Here is an 8,154-nt window from a genome sequence, read left to right as displayed (position 1 = left end):
AGTATGGACATATGTTTGCTAGGTTTTGATTGATATGCAATTTAGTTCAATTCCACTTGTATATTTCTGATAATAGGAGCTGCTACACAAACTAGTTTGAATAGCAGAAGCAAGTGAAATCTGGTAAGATGTAAAATATTACTTTCTATCGCTCAGCAAATAAATTGTCAGGAGCAACTATTTACTGTTCATCTTGTTATTTTTATCTCATCAGCATCCATCGGTGCCAGAGGTGCACTCTCAAAGCTGGGAATTTGAATGGCAGTTACACATTTTATTTGCGTACACCATTTTAAATTTTTTTTCTCTTACATTTTTTTGGGTGTAGTTCATTTGAAGCATTACACTAGCATAAACTGGGACTGCCACCTAAAGAAGGTACTGTAGTCCTTCCTCTGGCCTCTCATTCCCAACCCTAATGTGCTTCAGAAGCAAGCATTGATGAAATTCTATGATGAAAACCAACAATAAGCTGTTTTTCAGGCAGGCCAATTCACTACCAGTTAAACAGCTGTTCTCCCACACAGACGAGGAAAAAGGCACAGTGGCTTGGGGCAACGACAGGACTCCTGCTTTTTTGATATTGCTGGCATATGTTGATTTAAATAAACTGTAATTTGATGAACATTAATCTCTGTTTTATACAATATAGATAGCTACCGCAGGAATTATTTTTATTTCTCAACTGCCACATAATTTTCCACATGAAAAGTGAAACATTAAAGAGCAACATTGATGCTCTTGTGCACCATAACACATCACAGATGCTTTTTGTTGTGGTACTTGCTAGAAACACTACAAAATTTAAAAAAGGTTTTATTTCTGGTAGTTCTGTGTATTCCTTACAAAACCTTCCTGCTCAACTCCATTTTTAGGTATTCAAATTCAAAGCAGCATATGATCAGTAGCTTTATATGTTGTTTGTAAATTGTTACTTTTTTTAGCCCTAGGCACTGTTGGTAGATGGACATAATTGATTGAAGCAATAAGAATATATTTACTTCCTGACAGTATGTACCGTGAATTTACGTGGTTGTAAAATTTATTCTACTTAGAACATAAGACTGTAGAGAAATAAAGAAACCAAGCTTATTTTTTTTTTTTTTAAGTTGTACAGGACATGATCTCACAAAATTATTCTCCTTTTAAAAGAGATTAGATGCTTTATGATTAATGTAAGTATTCAGCACTGCAGTAATCTACCACCTTCTTTTAAAATGCTTGCTTCCTCATGTGATACTTTTTCTCACATTTCATGTTATTTGTTAATCATTAAGTATGTAGCTACTTCAAGGTTCAGTAAAAGGTCAGCTGATTCGGTAGGTATAACGATATACCAGTAAAGGATGTTACATTGATTGCCTAACAAAAGGAAAGCAAGTGGTTGGTAGTCAATAAAATAACTTTCTTGTGTTAAAAACTTAGATGAGTGACTGACTATTTTGAGATGTTATTCTGCAAACACAAGGAGGCAGGCTTTGATAAAAAAAATCTCTGGCCTGTGTAATAACTGAAGAAATTATATCTCTGTGCCATAGGCAGTTTGATTCAGAAGTTATTTTTTGAAAAATTGCAAGGTTTGAGAGGTAGTTCTGTCTTTGTTTAAAGCAAATTTTTCCTTAATAGTTGTTGTTTCAGGCTTTCAGTAGTGTTGTTAAGCTCTTTTCAAAGATGATGGGTAGTTTATTTTGTACATCTGTACGTACTGGCCATTGACATTCTAATTCAAAAGTATTGAGAGAATGCTAGTGTGTTGCTAGAAAAGCATTGATGTTTTGTGGTATATAACTTCCTCACACACAACAGTGTTTGCATATCCAGTGAATGCAACAATAAAAAATACTCTAGTAACTTCAGGAAAGCAGGGCTGTGATGGGTTTTGCTTTACAGTCTGCTAAACGTGAGAAGGCAGTCATGTGAGAGCAGTAGACTTGATCTGTTTAAAAAGGATGTGAAGAAAATCTACAATTCTCGAACCAGATAAATTCTTCCACAGGATCCTACTATTGTGTTGACGTTTCTGGTTTTGTGGGATCAAGCAGGAGATAAAAGCGAAAGAGACAATTTTTTTTCCCCACAACTAGTTGACAACCTCTTGAATCAAAAGTCATTCAGCTTTTAATGGAAATACCCATCTGTTAAATGTGGCTGCCTTTTTACTTTCAAGTTTAGTTAGACATCCATGAAGCAAGCTTCTCATTGCATACCAATTATAAGACTTTTTTTAATTAAAAAAAAAAAGACAAAAAAACCCCAGTTCATGGCCTGACTTAGAACTTGGGAAATAGATACTGTGTAATTTTACAACTGAAATACTGTTAATTTTTTACTGATCCTTCCTCCAAGCAGAGGACTAATAACAGACAAATATTTTAATTAGCCTTTTAGTTTATTCAGCTTTTTATTGTATCTTGATGCATTTCGAATGACTAATTTAAAAGATGCACGTAATTTAGAAGTATTAATGGAAATAAACTAACTGGTATTTGCTGTATTTCACTGCAGAGATTCTGCACATACATTCATTTAACTGTGACATTTTAGTATTGAAATGCATAAAATAATGTTCTTAAAACATTCCTTATCTAATAAGATCAAATTTCTGAGTTTTCTAGTTTAAATATTCATTTCTTGTACTAGTTTTATATAATCCCTTTGTAAAAGTACATTTTCCATATTATATTGCTCATGGCAGAAAAATGTTTTGTGTGCTACTAATACTACAAATGATTTAGAGCCTATTATTAGAGATTACATACTGAAGAAGAGATTTAATCTGTTCTTTACTCAGGATAAGTTAATGGAAATGGTCAAAATTTTAAATTAGATATCCATTTCATAGTGTACTGTGAGACTTGTTTTAATTGTGCTATAAGTATAAAACCAAAACTATTTCTCAATTTCTTTTACTTTCCCCTGTGCTTTGTATTTTTTCTGTCTTCGATCTTAGCCTGTTTGCTCTGATTTGTTTCAAAGATTTGTAAGTGGGGGAACTGTGCTCTTAAAACTCTGGTTTGTCTGTGGCGACAGAAAAACAGTGAGAAGTGATTGGAATAACAAAGATAAATGCATAAACCCCACAGTTCTCAAAGCAAACTGTGGGCAGAAGCAAAAATTAAAGATTATGTTAACTGTTGTGTAGTATTTTTGGCACTATGCTTTGGTTACATAGGTAATATTTAAAAATAATCTGCTCTGACAGAGATAGGAACGAGAACATAAAATAGAACAAGTGTGCTTCAGAGTTTGAAACTTTATTTCTGTGGTATGTGTATTTCTATAAAACTCCTGAAGTTCAATTGTACAGTGTAAATATACTAACGTGCATTTTTCCACCATATTATTCAGGTTTTTGGTGGATTCTTATTCAACTTGAACCTCTGGCAGTAGAAGTAAGAACTGTCTTTTCCTGCCTGATGTTTGCTGCTGCTTCTGAAGGGATCCATCAATATCCACATTCTAATTTGCAGGATCACAGAATCATTGAGGTTGAAGGGAACTTTGTACGTCACCTAGTCAAGTCCCGTAGCCAAAGCATGATCACTAGTTCAGGTTCATCAGGACCGTATCCAGGCAGGTTTCAAACGTCCACAAGGATGGGACTCCACAGCTGTTGGGAGCAACCTGTTTCAGTGTGTGATTATCCTCGCAGCAGAAGATTTTTATTATGTTTAAATGGGATTTCCTGTATTTCATTTTGTGCCCATTGCCTCTTTTCCTGTCACGGCACCACTGTGAAGGGTCCGGGTTTTGTCTTCACTCCCCACTGCCCCCCTCCCCACATCAGGCATTTATGCACATTGGTTGAGGCCCTCTGAACCTTCTCTGTTCACGACTAAACAGTCCTAGCTCTCTGCTTCCTCAGTATGACACATGTTTCTAGCCCTTCATTATCTCTGTGGCCCTTCCCATGTCTCTTGTACTGGGAGGCCGGAACTAGACCCATCCAGGTCCGTCACACCAGTGTTGAGTAGAAGGGAAAGATCACCTCCCTCAAACTGCTGGCAATGCTTCTCCTAATGTGGTCCTGGCAATTAAGGTCAGGAGTGCACTTCAGAAACTTAGCTCATGGTCATGCCCCTCTAGGGTGCTTTGTTTCACCTCACAGTGGGGTTTCAGGGCATGAAATAGGTTTCTTGCAGTTTAAACTAAACTGGAAGGTGTTGCTTCAGATTTGTGCTCTAATCACTACAAGATGTTTTATCTGAATGAGTTGACCATAACTAATCCAGAATAGCTGTCTTCTCCTCCTTTTGCCTTCTTGAGATCTCAATTACTATAAATCCTATAGGTAAGGTAGTTTTTGTTTTAATTAGATTTAATTTTCTTTATTAGACTATAGAGACAAGCTTTGAAAAATATTGACAGTTTAAATAGTATGCCAAAGCTTAGAAACTTACAAAATCCACATAGAGATCTCTTAGTCAAATTTTACAAGACCAGAATTGGTCCTTAAACCGCACTGAAGAATGGCAGTGCAGAGTACTGAGTGATTTCCTAGGATTCATAATAGATACTATTAGATTACTTGTTTTGTCATCTAACCTTAATAATTACCAATCTTGTTTGTAATTGCAAATTTTGTTTCACCTATTTAAGTTTGTTTACAAGTTGCTATTCTTCAAATAACAGTCAATTCTAACATAATTTACTTTCAGTAAAATTACTTTCAGTAATTTTAAGTAAGAGACATTTTACTTGAGATAGTTTTTGACTTGACAAATTTGTCTAGCATGTAACATAACCTTGGAATAAACTTATCAATCCATTTTCCTCTGTAGGACTTAAAATACTATGAAAGAATCTGAGGGGAAGAGGGGGGTCAAGATACTATCCTTTTTTTATTTTGAGTTTGTTAATTAAATTTGTGCGTAGTCATCTTCCCCCCAACTTTTGTCTCAGTTTTTTTTTTCTTACATTTCTCCTTAAACTAATTTTACTTGAAAATAAATATTTAAAAGTATTTTGTTTTCTCCAGAATACTTCAGATTTTGAATTGATGTTGCCAGCTTAATACTTACCTTGTCTTTTGCCAGTTTCCTTCAGCAGCATATAATGAAGAGGAGGTATCAGGTTTTATTTTTTTATTTTATTATTTTATTTATTTTTAAGTCTTTGAATTCAGACAACTTTGACTTAGCTATGTAGAAATAGCATTTGTGATCTGCATGCAGAAATTACATGAATGGCATATGATACATTAGTGTTCACGAAAGCAAGAGTAATTTTTATTTTTCTTTGCAGATGCATTCTTTATGAAAATGCATTTGCAGTAGTTTGAGTACAATCCAATTTAATGTTTTTGTGTCCCTTGCTTCCCACATTTGTATTCCAACTGTTGTCTTCCTGTACCAAGCAGTTAAGAAGCATTTTTCTGTCAGTGGTTTGACAAAGGGAAGAGGGAGGTGTAGAATATGAATGAGAAATAAATTATGGCCTGAAAAAGCTTTCATCCCTTAATCAGAGTCAAAATATGGCTAAAGTTTATGGCAATGGTTTCTGTTGCTGTTTAATGCCAATTTGTTACTCTTAAATGTCAAAAATATTCCAGATCCTAATATTTTGTTTCTATACTAGAGGATTAAATACACGTGGGGAAAAAGAACCGTAATCTTTTGATCCTGTTAGACTGGGAAAGAGAAAGATGGATAGTAGGACAGAAGTTAGAAGATAGAATCAACCTATTGTGCATGCTTGCTGGCTGGAACTTTTGTTCTCCAGTATTTTCACTTGGCACAGAGTTAGTTTAAAATGGGAGTGAGGGGAGTTTCAGTTGTTATCCAAACATAAATCTGGAATAACTTACAGGGTATTAGGAATGAATGCCTGGCACGTACTAAAGACAAAATACTTGCTCTGAAATTGTGCTGTGTATTAGCAAAGGAAAAATATTGTGGTATTACATGACATAAATAAAAGCAGAGAAGTTTCTGTAAAGCTCACTGTATAATTCCTTCCAGCACACCCACACTTAGTATTTGCTGAACAAAGATTAAGGGCAACAAATCAAGACATAAATTTTACAGTTGTCTTGGCTAAACATTTCTCTGAGAATGATTACTTGCCAAGTCTTTATGAATTTGAAGATAAATGTCCTGTCTGCAAACTGAGAGCAAACCCTCTTTTAGTTAATAATTGGCAAAACAGTTCTGTCTTCATGCATAAAACATTACAAATTACTTTAGCTCTACTTATAATATTAATTAATATTTACACGTTAGGTCTATGTAGTCTCCTTTACCTCCTCAGTGCTTTACTTTATCGTATACATTTCTTAGACACACAAAAACCTTATTTTCCTATTTCATTTGAATAAAGGGGGTAGAAAATCTAGATTGTATCTGTTATGAAGCCAAGTGCATAAAGCAAGCTTAATAACAACCAATAATTGCATTCATTTATTTGTTTCCAGTTATTCCAGCTCTTCATCACAAATAGTGAAGAGAGATGAGAATTACAGGTCACTTATTTCCAAGATTGTCTGCATTCTTCAAATACTTCATTTAGGCTTTAAAAACTTGAAAACTTTTGCAGCCACAATGTATGGCTTTAGTTGTCTTTTTCTATTGGAATTTTCAGCAGCTTGGTTTTTCACAGAGGAAATTTTTATTAAAAGTCACCAAGCAAATGGCTCTTACAAACCTAGTTGTTTAATTTTACAGTATTATTACTGTGGTCATTAGGGACATGCACTTTAAACATTTTGCAGTGTATAGAGGGAAGTTCAGAAGTGAAGGACTGATGTAAAATGGTATCTCATGAGTGCTATTTTTAAAAGGTGAAATAATGCAATTGTGATACAGAACACTAAGAGATGGTGTCCGTACTGTTCAGGAGGTTAGCTTCTAGTTATTAGAAATTGGACCACTTACATTAAAGCAAAATTTTTGTGACTTAGCAAGCACAGTAATAGTACATTCTACAGCTTTTGCAATATTATAGAAACCAGAACAGCTGTATTTAAAGGAATACAAATAATTACTCTGTTTTCTTTCAGATATTGGGGGGGTTGAGGAATGGAACTGAACTTTTGTTACATTTGGCTTTCTCAGTGGAGGTATTGGAGGTGGTAAACTTTTGGCCGCCTGCTTATGAGTTCTTTGCTACCGAGGTTACCTTTCAACATAAACATGGTGGACAGGTGTTTGACTATTAATTGCCATTTTAAAATTTCACTGATTATATTAACACAGGAAAATTATGTTTTGCTCGTTGCTGCTGAAAATTCAGCAATGGAGTGACTTCGTCCATTTGCTACTAGTTAAACTAGTTAGGAAAAGGACATAATAGATTTCCTGCACTAGATGAAAGCATATCTTTCAGTTACTATCATAAGTAGTATATGTGTGATAAATTACAAACAGAAGTAAAAGATGTAAGAGATTTCTGATACCTTAATTGGCAAAGGTAGTAGTATCAAAACCAACATGGTCTTGCAGAGAGCCTTCATATAGAATACTTGGGACATTTCAAAATTAGAGAGAGCAGAGAGAAGGATGGCAAAAGATGCTGATGTGGACAGACTTGTGTTTGGAAGTAAATTGTTGCCTTGGGAATAAGGTGTGATAATAATGCACAAAAATGCTAAGAGTAAACTAGTAGACGCTTTTTCCTGTTGTCTGTAATAAGGCAAGGGACTACTTACTGCTTTCAGATTCACTCTCATGTTGCTCTTCATATAGACAATTCCAAAAGCAAAATTTCAAAACATTAGAAGAATATTATTTTAATTTCAGTAGCGTCTGTAGAGGCAAAATACCAAATTATTTCTCTTCATCCTATTCTGTTTCTGTCAGAGGAATTCCTAGTTCTTTCAGTTTTTCAAGTACTTCACTTGCTGTCTACTTGATAAGTTTCATGATTGTTGATAGAGCTGTTTTCAACCCCCAAGCCCCGCTTTTGACTAGAGCAGCGCTGAGTAAAGCAGTAACTGTGCCTAAATGTCCTTAACGTTTTGTTTGTCACTGGTAAGTTTCAAACACTGGAGAATATACTTTCCTTCTGTATCTTCAATTCATCAGTTGAAACTGATGTTCCAGGAAATTTTGAGTGGTAGGGTATGGTTTGCATTTTCTGACCTGCAGGTTGCCTAGTTCTTCATTACAATCAGTTTGTTTTATCAATGGTATTTCAGTCAAGAGCCCCTTTCGGTAC

General features: G+C 34.8%; 1 protein-coding gene across 2 annotated transcripts in view; it reads left to right on the top strand.

The window, feature by feature from the left end:
* Positions 1 to 807: 807 nt before the first annotated feature.
* Positions 808 to 8,154, top strand: part of VTA1 (vesicle trafficking 1) — a 41,879-nt gene continuing 34,532 nt past the window's right edge. The window contains exon 1 of one of the 2 annotated variants that reach the window (XM_035899791.1): positions 808 to 1,175. The gene's annotated coding sequence lies outside the window, so the exon portion shown is untranslated. Of the gene's footprint in view, positions 1,176 to 3,469; positions 3,489 to 8,154 lie in introns of those variants that run through there. The other variant, XM_035899792.1, reaches the window with a different exon arrangement.

The sequence above is a fragment of the Egretta garzetta genome, unplaced genomic scaffold (genome assembly GCF_000687185.1).
Source record: "Egretta garzetta isolate BGI_Z169 unplaced genomic scaffold, ASM68718v1 scaffold397, whole genome shotgun sequence".
Lineage (NCBI taxonomy): Eukaryota > Metazoa > Chordata > Aves > Pelecaniformes > Ardeidae > Egretta > Egretta garzetta.
This window is presented reverse-complemented; position numbering and strand designations above follow the sequence as displayed.